Here is an 11,201-nt window from a genome sequence, read left to right on the forward strand (position 1 = left end):
TTCCCTGTGACAGTAAGGCCAGAAACTGTTAGCAAAAGGAGATCCTGGATATTGGTTATTTGTCTTTAAGTCCCAGCTCAAATGACCCTTTGGCAGGCTAAACAACCCCTGCTCTGTGCTTCCATAGCTCTGGTCTGGCCTTCTGGTGTGGGACTTGTACTGTAGTTACAGATATGTTGATCCTTCCCCCTTTAGACTCCTATCTTCTTCAACGAAGGGCCTTGACCTTTGAATACTGAATGCTTAGCACGATGCCTAGGACGTGGTAGGGGCTCGAGAAGTATTCCTCACGTTGCACTGGCCTTCCTAGGTCACACCGTGAAATAGCGATCACCCGACTTTTGGCTTTCATTCTTTCCATAACCCCAAGCCAAGGGCTTTAAAGGATCATGGTGACTTGACAGTATGCTGGGATGGCAGGGATTGGGTCAGGCTTCTTTCTACTCTGTAGTTTTGGAATAGAAAACATTAATGGGGTTGAAAGGCTTTAGAAAGGAAAGGTGGACAGAATCAGATAAAATAGAACATACCACAAACTGCAAAATTTCATATGATGAATGATGTGTTTTTTTGTTTCTTTTAAACTAAAACGCTGATCACTCTAATCTACCTTATCGTGCATTCACTGTACCTGCCTTTGCTGTCTCTGACTAGAAGTGTGTTCTGTCAAATGGGCATTTCTGGGCCAGCTCAGCTTTTCCCCACAAATAAAAGTCTCTGTGTGGGGCTTCTCTGGTGGCGCAGTGGTTGAGAGCCCGCCTGCCGATGCAGGGGACACGGGTTCGTGCCCCGGTTCGGGAGGATCCCGCATGCCGCGGAGCGGCTGGGCCCGTGAGCCATGGCCGCTGAGGCTGCGCGTCCGGAGCCTGTGCTCCGCAACGGGAGAGGCCACAAAAAAAAAAAAGTCTCTGTGGCGTCCATTATAGGGCGTTTATCCTGACTTATTATCAGAGTAACAGGAGGAAAAAAACAAGACCTGCTGACTACTTCTGTCGAAGGACAGAGAAAATGTACATTGAAAGATGAGTCATATTCTAGACATTATTTCATTACCACCTCCTGCCAATTATGTGGGGGGAGAATGGCTGATGTTTCATAGAACTGTATAGATTTCTGCGCTAGAAGGCACCTCAGAAATCATCCAACACAATTCCCTTATTTTATAAATGAGGAAACTGAGGTTGGGAGAGGTTAAGTGATATGTGTAAGAGGGCAGGAAATGGCAGAGCGGGGCTAGACTCCAATTTCCCTAACTGCCAGCCCTCTCTCACCTTACTTCTGTGCATCGCGGGAAGCACATCCCTCAGTGTCACTCCTCTCCCTTCACAGCCCTTTCCTCTGCCCCCTCCGTGTGTTCTCACCACTCAGGGACTTATAGCCCCTGTGACTTTTTCCCTTCATCTTTCAAGATTCATTTTCAGGAAAGTGACTGGAACCATATTTTTATATAACCATTAAGCCTTCATATTAGGGCGTTTTCAAACAAGACTTACACAGGTTTGAAATATATAAAGAAAAAAAGAAGAGGAATCCTCCATAATATCAGAATCCAGTTTACCTCAGCTGACATGACATCTTTTAAAAATAAAAGCAATAGCCGCACCAAGTTAGAAATTCAGAAAACGCCAAAAGGTGAACTATAACATGTAAATCTCCCTTTCCCAGAGTCACTCTTCCTAGAGGAAGTTGCTGTTAACAGATTTTACCTACACTCTCAGTAAAATGTAAAATGCTTAATACATAAAGAAGCAGAGGTATCTGGATGGATGCATGACAAACAGACGGACAGAAAGACAGATAAATAGATAGCAGATAGATCAAAATTTTGACAGAAGAGTTCAGCCTGTGCAAGTATGTTTTCCATTTAGTAATGTAACCACTTTTTCAGAATCATCATGTATAGCTATTTTATTTTTAAAATACCTGCATATTATTCGACTCTATGGATGACCAATTATTTATTTAAGTAGCCCCCAAGTTTTTTCCAGGTTTTGCTATTACAAGGAGAATAATCATGTTTGTATGTATACGTCTGTGCACACACAAACACACACACACATACACGTGCTTTAGCAAACGTAACTACGATAGTAGAGTTATTGGGTTAAAGGATATGAGCACTGAAAATTGTGATATTTTGAAATAGGGTGTTTAAATGTCTAAAGAAGAAGGAAACTTTAGGTAAGATAAAGAAATCTTTCTTGTAGCTTTTTCAGTCATGTCTCTAAGGATCCAGCAAAGGTGTTGAAAAATAGGTCACAGGAGAAAATTCCCAGCATTTCTGCCTCTAGAGAAGGATGTAGGTTCAGAGTCTGAAGACCCAATCCTAGGTTGGTGGCAAAAAATAAATAGGATTATAAAGAATCTGGTTAAAAATGGCTACTTAGGATTTACATGGAACACTTAGCAAAGAAGCCCAACCACTTATCCACTATGGAACAAAGAATGGTCCTCCATCTACGTAAATTTCGTCTTCTTCATTCAAGCAGGCCTTCACTGTCCGGCAGGTAGACCACTAGCCTCTGCACAGTGATGTGGCCCGACCAAACAAACGAAGGCTCCCAGTGGGAAAGCAGGTAGCATTTCTTAAAGATGCCAAAGTGGAGGCTGTAGCATTGTCATCCTCTTGCTTTATAAAAGGAGGCAGGCTTGCCTCACTCTCCTTCTCTTATGAGCTTATTAGTTACGAGTGCAACAGCAGCAAGCGAAGAGGAGCAGCGAAAATCTGATCAATAATGTATCTGTCTGTATCTGAATCAAAGGCACCGTGGTAAGGAAGGGAAAAGCACAGAGTATCTTAAATCACAGTGCACACCGTCAGTAGCCAGACAGTTGAGAGGGGCTGAGGGAGAACACAGAGAAGAGAGAAGCTGAGCGCGGGGTGGGGAGCTGGGGAGAAAGACCCAATTGTTAAAAACAATACAGTTCTTATTTTGAAAAGTTGAAGCTTCAAAGGACAAAGGAGGCTCAGATCTTTGGGAAATCAGAATCATATACATATATACACACACACTTCCGAAGTACAGGGGTCAAATGAAGTAAAAGTCCTGGGAAGGTTTTTGGATAATTCAAACAGAATCTCTGAATCACCTGGGATTTCCCAATGTCTCTTTAGCCTCCGTTTTCTAGGTAATGCATCAGGCCTCTGACAGAGAGTCGAGGATTCCAAGTTCATACGCTGAGTCCCATCATTTGAACCTGTAAACTAGGCAGAATGTCTCCCAAGCACTGCATTTGAGCCACACATCTACCATTTTTCTGTTAAAAAAAAAAAAAAAAGTTTGTGTTCAGGCTCAGAAAGTAGAAATAGAAGTGTGAGGAGTCTTATAGGTCATTTAGCCCAAACCTCCAGTTTTGTATATGAGGCAACTAAGACCTCAGCAGTAGCTTCTTTAGCTCCCATCACATAATTAGGACAGGATCTCAGAACTCTTTGAAGTATCACCTCAGTCATCTTTCTGCTGCTCTACCACCAGGTGATGTAGTCAGTATATCTGCTTTTGTTTATGGAAGAAAATTAACCAGCCAACCAATGTTTCATTATTGCTTACAGAAAAGATGCATTTATATCTTTCTACCATGGAATAACATTCAGGAAAGAAAACAGGGAACTGAAATCTCTAAGATGATGTGGTTTTTCTTATTCACTGCATGCAGTGGAGTCCACCACTGTTTCAGAAAATTAGGTACTTGGTTAAAGAGGTATGTGTGTCTGTTGGGCAGGGGGTGGAGAGGTAGGATGAAGAGAGAAAGAGATTGTTTATTCCAAAGTCAAACGTAAATTTTTTTTGGATCAACCACAGTTTTAATCTTTTAGCATGAACCTGAGCTATGGGGGCTTCTTCTATAGCTAGGATTAACATTTTCATGTACAACCAAATATATTTATGTGGTTTGCTTATTTATTGTCTGTCTCTCATTGGGTTATAAGATCAAGAGGACACTGAGCAAGTCTGTTGTTCATGCTAATATTATCTAAGGTTGCACTAGCTGCTGTAACAAGTTTATTTCTAGCTCACCTCAAGCGTAAAACCAGTTTTCTTACTGCTCTCCTCTAAGCGATGATTCTGCCACCTTCTCCTATGTGGTCCACCACTTTCAATGTAGTTCCCGAGGTCAATATAGTCAGTGAAAGACTCTCATGGAGAATCACACATGGCAGGGACAGAAGCAACATTTTCTCTTATAGTCTATTGGCTAGTACTCAGTCATATCCAAACCTAACTCCAAAGTCTAGAAAATGTAGTCTAGTTGTGTTTCCAAGAAGAGGAAATGGGTTTAGGAATCAGCTAGCAGCCTTTGCCACACTGGTCTCTAATCAGAGCCTAGAATAGCATTTAGCACAGAGTAGATGCTCAAACAACAGCTGTTGACGGAACTTTTGAATGCATGAATATGGTCAAATTTTTAACTCTCTCACAATCCTATAGGTTAAGTAATTATGTGTAAACTACTTATCCAAATAGAAATGAGAGTTCACTATGAATCCATTCTTAAAGAGGGTCTTGTTACTCTTCAGCTCATTTGTTTTTTCTTTCCTCTCAGCAGTGATCCTTAGCTGAAAATAACTTGATTTTCATGAAATTCAGTTTTCATGAAAGTAAGGCTAATTAGAGCTGTCTGATGCCTGTTTTCTGTTCCTCCAAATTCTCCTAAAAGAGTTGCCTGTATGAGAACGACGTGATAATCTTCTCACCGCCATGACCCAAGCGGATTACATCACAGAATGTAGATGATCTGCATTTCACATGGACAGTTTGGAGTAAGACTGTTATTTTAAAACTTAAAATACAAACCAGGAAACATACTGAGCTTGTGTAAGTCAGATAAGAATCTATCCTAGTGTCTGAAAATCCAGAGCAGGTCATTGGACAAGCTCCCCTGATTTTTCACCAACCTCATGTGCAGGAATTTCTCCAGTTTTTCCACCAATGCTCTCTGACTACTGTCAAACCCAATCTTTTGCTTTCTGTCTTCAACTGTACCAAGAGAACAGTGGGTCCATGTTCCCAGAATAACAACTGCCTAGTGCAACAGCTGCTGTGGGCCTGGCTCCCCTCCTCTGGCACCTTACAGCCCTAGGGATTGGAGCAATAGTCTTTGAAACACAGCCCTTGGCAAGATTTCTAGCCTCCTACCCCCTCGCTCTTGGCAAATCCCCTGTCTCTGCCTCATCAACAACAGCAACTCAGGTCAGCCGACAGATTATACCTCTTTTTTCCTTTTCTTTTTTCACTATAGGCAATGAGAATAAGATAGATACAAACTATTGATTTTGGGTAGTCACAGATTCGTAGACTAGTAGGAAGATGAAACTCGAGCCAGTGACTGAATTTTTCTCTGGGTTAGAGTTCTCCTCTATGCAACCGGAGAGAATGGTAACTTTCTGTTGAGTGAGCAAGTGACATGGTAACTTTCTGTTGAGTGAGTGAGTGACAATGAATGGGAAACACCTGCTCCCCCAGTGTTTGTTTTGCTTCCCCCCTTTATTTCACTCCACGTGATTCCCCTATAATTTGTCTTACCTCATTCCCAGTAGATGGAAATTTTATCCACCTCCAATTATTGATATATAATTTTTTGTACTTCAGTCACCCCATTCTGAAATGAGTTCGTTTTCATGTAAACTCCTTTTTTTTCTTTCATAATTGAGATTTTATTGGTTGTTTTGAGGATCAGTACACAGACATTTTAATTTGTACACAATTCTCAACATACGCACCAGAAATCTAAAAAATCATGTAGATTCTTTTCTGAACAGTTATTCCAGTGACTTTCCAGATTAAAATTTGGAGGCAAATTTTCCTTCACAGGATATCCAGTACCAATATCTTCAAATATTGATATGCTGTTACATCGTTAAGTCCCACTAATTCACAATTTAATATCATATACACTACATGCTCAAATTGTCAGTCGTCCACAGCACATTAACAGTTTTACTAGAAGAACTGGACTGCCATTACCAAAGATGTTACAGAGTGCACAAAATTCTGCCCAGGAGAGCCAAGATCAAGGGGTGAGTGGTTTGCTTTAGGAAACAATTCTACCAAAAACAACGTGGGAAGAGAAGTAATTTAAAGCGTTTAAGACATTAAATGCACAACTGTCTCCAAACTGCCACTTAGTATGCTTTGTATTATAGGATAGAAAAGCTACCCCCATCTGTGGAATGTTAAGCTGACACCCAAGACAATCAAACCTCCCATATTCAATATCCCACTATTTTCTGATTGTACCAAAAAATAAACAACCAGCAAATGATTTCACCTCTTAAAAAAGAGCGTTTACACTTAAAAAACGGGATGAGGTGGGACTCCCTCCTTTTTAAAAATGTTTCTAGAGCTACTAAAAAACCTGCATTTACAAAAGAGTTGATAAAAATATTCCTCTGGATTGTACAAGGAGGGAGACAGGGACCCCTGATAGGACCAGGTGTGTGATATTAATCAGACTTGGCTTCTTTCCCTCCTGCTTCATCAGAAGCTGGGCTCTCCTCATTTTTAGTCTCTCCATTTTCTGCAGGTGAGTCTTCTTTAGTCTCTTGGTTAGCCACTTCAGCCTGTTTTCCCTTTGCTCCCCTTTTCCCTTCTGTTCGCACTTTTTTGTCGGAGGATTTATCCTTTCCTGCCGCCTTTTTTGGCTTCGTTTCCACTTTTGCAGGAGCCGGTTTAGCTGACAACCTCGCCGACCTCCTCTTGGGCTCCTCCTTCGCCACCCCCTCGGCGGAGCTGACCTTCCTCTTGGGCATCGTGGCAGCGGGGCGGGCGCGGGCCGGGTGCCTGCGGGCGCAGAGCCTTCTCGAAGCTGGGCTGCCTGGCCGCTGCCTCTGCTCCCGCCGCCCGAGCCGCTGGGACCCGCATGTGAACTCCTTTTGATCACCTTCTCTTTCTTCTTAAGCTACTAGAACTCTGCTGTGCAGTGTGGTCAGCTCTGACCACAGGTTGCTTTAGAGCACTTGAAACGAGGCTTTCTAAATAAAGATGTGCTCCAAGTGTAAGGCATATACTAGACGTTTTAAAAACTTCATATACAAAAAGAATGTAAAACAGATCGTGAATGTTTCATGTTGATTATATCTTAAAACGGTAGACCTTTAGATACACTGGATTGCGTATCTTCTTAAAATTAAAACCACCTGTTTATTTTTACATTTTTAAACATGATTGTTAGGATATTTAAACCTAAGCATGTGGCTTGCGTCGTATTTCTGTCGGACAACAAGTGTGGTAGAGACATCTCTGACTCAGACTTCGTTTTCCAAACTTCTCCTGCAACAGAATCCTCTCCCCCAGTTCAGTATCCCTCCTTACAGCTCAACCACTTTCAGGCAGATCTGTTCCTCCTTCTTTTACAACACAGATATTATTAAGACCCCCCCCCTTTAAAGTCAGAAGATAGAAATGGCATTTTAATGTTTCTTTAAAAAATGTGTATCTTTATGGAAAAAAAAAATGGTTAGGCAACCTGACCAGAGCTACTTAGCTGGAAGAAATAGATGGACTCTGCATTCTTCTGACCATCACAAGTCTTATAAATAGGATTTAGCAGAAAAGGGGAAAACACTTGGTTTGGGATTCGGATTACATACGTTCAAATCCTCTCTCCGCATTAACTTGAATCTGTAACCCTAGGTAAGTCTCTCGAGCTTGCTGAAATGGTTTTCTCAATTATAAGTATGTTTGCAAAAATTAGGCTTAGATTATGTAAGCCGTCTGACATAAAATGGGTCTTTAATAAGTGATCCAAATATTATTTCACATGACAAATCATATTGCTAAATAATTTACTGGCACAATTAGGATCAGGACCATGGGCTGGGGTAGATAATGGGGGCATATAAATCCCACCAACCTTTTATAGAACACCTTTTACACCTTTTGTCCTTCTGCTCCATCACTCCTATTTCCATTAGCTTTTTTTTTTTAATTGGAGTATAATTGCTTTACAATGTTGTGTTAGTTTCTGCTGCACAATAAAGTGAATCAGTCAGATGTATACATATATCCCCTCCCTCTTGGACCTTATTTTCAACAGATGCTTATTAAAAATATCCACAAAACTTTGAGGATGATACCAAGGTACGAAGAACATTGAAGATCTAACTCTAAAGGTTAAAAGACCACTTTAGCCCATATTTTATTTCAAAAATTATATTTACTCCCAGGAAACCACTGGTTCCATGGTCTTTAAAAGAAAAAAAGAAAGAAAGAAAAAATTTCTAGCCAACATGGGATTTTTCACATTGTTCATACTCAGAGATATGAATAGGTAGAGATTTTCCAAAATTGACATGGTTCAAGAAACAGAATAACTTCCAAAAAGTAGGAGGAAAGAAATTCTTTGTTAATGTTCTGAACTCTAGAGGTGGAAAGGTAAGGAAGGTTTTATTCTTCAATGTACATTAGGAGTCATTTTAATAGGCCATGGAATCTGTGAATTAAAATATAAGATTTGACTTTTCAAGATTTCTGTGTGTATTATTATTCTAGCTGACCCTTGGATGAGGAAAGTAAGTTGACATGATAGAAACCAAAGCAGGATGCTTAGTAGCTCAAATAAGTCCAGGGAACCTGAGACCTGCCTCTGAGGTTCTGGATTCATGGTTGCTAATTGAGTTTTTGGGCCCCAGCCTCCATAAGAAGCTGCAATGCATTGGCTGGTGATTTCGAGCACAGGAAGCCCGGGTTCCCTTATGTCCCCTCAATTCACCATCTATATTCTCACATTCTCTGTCATGATTAACTGAGGCAAGGAAGGCCCTTGTCAAAGATAATGAGACTAGAAGGACAATGTCAAATCTCTTCATTTGGGCCCAGTGTGATCCTGCTGAGATACAACAGACTTGTGACCCAAAGAAGCTAAATCCCTAGAGGTGGCACTTGTTTTGATTTTTTTTTGTTGTTTTTTAATTACTGCCAAAGCCCTCTGTGGACCACTAACATTATCTTAGGCAAGTTGTAACTTGGACATAGTCAATAAGCAGGTTGTAGGACAAACAGCACCTGCCTGAATCCCTAATGACCCTTGCAAACAGGGACTTGTGTAGACCCTTCTTGACGTGTGAACAAACCCCTTCCCTTCCTTTCACCACCAGGCAAGCTCCTGGGATTCCTGAAGGCCAGGTTGAAATTTGACATATTCATGAAGCTTCCACCCTCCTGCCACTCTCTTAGTTGTCACCTCTCCCCCACCAGCGATCATAGTCCTTTGCACTTGCCTCTCTCAGAGGCTGTAATTATTTATGTATGTGTTTGTTTCTCCAAATAAAGTACTGGTGCTTTGAGAGAAAGATTTCCTCACTTGTCTTTGTATCTCACGTGCCACACACTGTTCCTGGAGTGGGGCAGGTAGGCTCACGGTTCTCCAGTGGGTGTATGCTTTTTCTGTAAGCAAAAGCTGATATAGGACTGTGTCAATCAATATTGACCAGATACCTCCCAGACAATTTTTTTTAATGTATTCACAGAAAAGTATAGATAACCTTAAAAAATGCCCAGTTGTCTTTAGTTTTAGTTGCCTTTGCAGAAAGGTACCTGGTGAAAGAGGAGCACATTGTCAGGTTAATTAGTTCTTTTCTTTCAGTCCACATTAAAAGCATCCATTTTTACTTCATTTTAATGGAACTGAAGAAGATAAGCCATCATTCAGTGGCCTCTATTAGGATTATTAGAGAAAACCGTTAACCTTTTCAGTTGCAGAATACATAGTAGAGGCATTTTATATGAATCATCACTTCAGCTATTTCCATATATGGTAGGGGGTTTTATGGTTGTTTGTTTTTAATTTTTCACTACAGCTGCTTTTTGTTATCTTTAAAATGTTTTAATTCCAATTTTTGGGGGGGAATTTCTTTCTAAATTTTCTCATTTTATCCCATCGAGTGCCTGCAGTACAGGACTCAGTCGTTGCCATCTATGTGATGTATTTTCATGGAAATAGGAAAGTACTCTGTAATCCTCCTTTATTTTCCCAAGTAGTTCATTGATGCTTAAAATTGTAAAACTAGAGTTTCATTCCTTTGGCTTAAAACTTGGGCTTTTATTAAAATATAATCTTTTATAAAATATATAACATTTTCCTTCTCAAACCTGTATGATCCAATGTGACACTTTATACGACTTATCATATTCATTTTCTATTACACTTATTTGTGTATTTATTCTATGTCCCCTACTGCATTATTAGCTTCTTGAAGTCAAGAGTTATGTCTTCTTCATTTTTCTATCTCCTACTTTTCCCAGCTATACCTCTTCAGATGGATTAAATGTTGGTTGTAAGAGATGACATGCATAACCCAACTATAAGGTCGGAGTATGTTACCAATTATTTGGCCCCAAATCAGAATTCACACAGCTGCCGGTGACACAAAGTCTTAATGGACCCGAACCCTTGATACCTTGCTGCGTCACAAGCCTTTCCTCCTGGGGCTTACATAATCATCACGTAGAACTGATGCAAATAATCCTTTTTACTAGGGCTTCCACTGATGAGAGTGTCTTCAGATTTGGACATTTCCATTTCTTACGCCAGACAGCGGGAGCTGAATCATAGCCTCCCATGTGGGAGGAGAGTTTTGTCAGTGCCCAGGTCACCTAAGCTCTACATATATCTCCGCCTTCAGCTCTGCAGCCTCTCAGAAAGCCCATCTCCCTGCACCAGCACAGTTTCTTGTACATAATCGTCATTCCATTAAAATAATTTGATACACACACACACACACACACACACACACACACACTCACACACACACATGGAAGAGGGATTAAGAAAGAGGAAAGGGAATTAGTCCATAGAGTCAATGTTCTTATCCATACAGAGAAGAAGACAGATGAATCTCAGCAAGGTCAAGTAACATGCTTTTAACCACAGAGCTAGTAAACAAAAGAACCAGGTTCCTCAAACCCATTGTGGTCTAGCTACAAAGCCTGAGAATTTTCCAACACCCTCTGCTGCTTTATTAGTCATGTGCCTAATAATGGAAGTAATCTGTTCGGTGCTTTTCATATTTTTTTAAAAAGTTTGTCTGCGTACTTTCCTTTCTACTTTCTCTGTATACGCAGCCTGACTTTTCCTTTCACGTATGGCTGATTTTCTTTTTTTTGATCCTGGCTGTTTGTTTTCTTCTTTTTTCCCCCTGTTCCTGCTCATTCATCTTTTCCTTCTTCCTCATTCTTTATCTCTTTTCCACTCTCTTTTTT

The 11,201-nt window shown here is 40.6% G+C and overlaps 1 pseudogene; it reads right to left on the bottom strand.

Annotated features, from left to right (window-relative positions):
• Positions 1 to 6,419: 6,419 nt before the first annotated feature.
• LOC101336494 (non-histone chromosomal protein HMG-14 pseudogene) lies at positions 6,420 to 6,766 on the bottom strand (annotated as a pseudogene).
• Positions 6,767 to 11,201: the final 4,435 nt, after the last annotated feature.

The sequence above is a fragment of the Tursiops truncatus genome, chromosome 4 (genome assembly GCF_011762595.2).
Source record: "Tursiops truncatus isolate mTurTru1 chromosome 4, mTurTru1.mat.Y, whole genome shotgun sequence".
In the NCBI taxonomy this organism is placed as follows: domain Eukaryota; kingdom Metazoa; phylum Chordata; class Mammalia; order Artiodactyla; family Delphinidae; genus Tursiops; species Tursiops truncatus.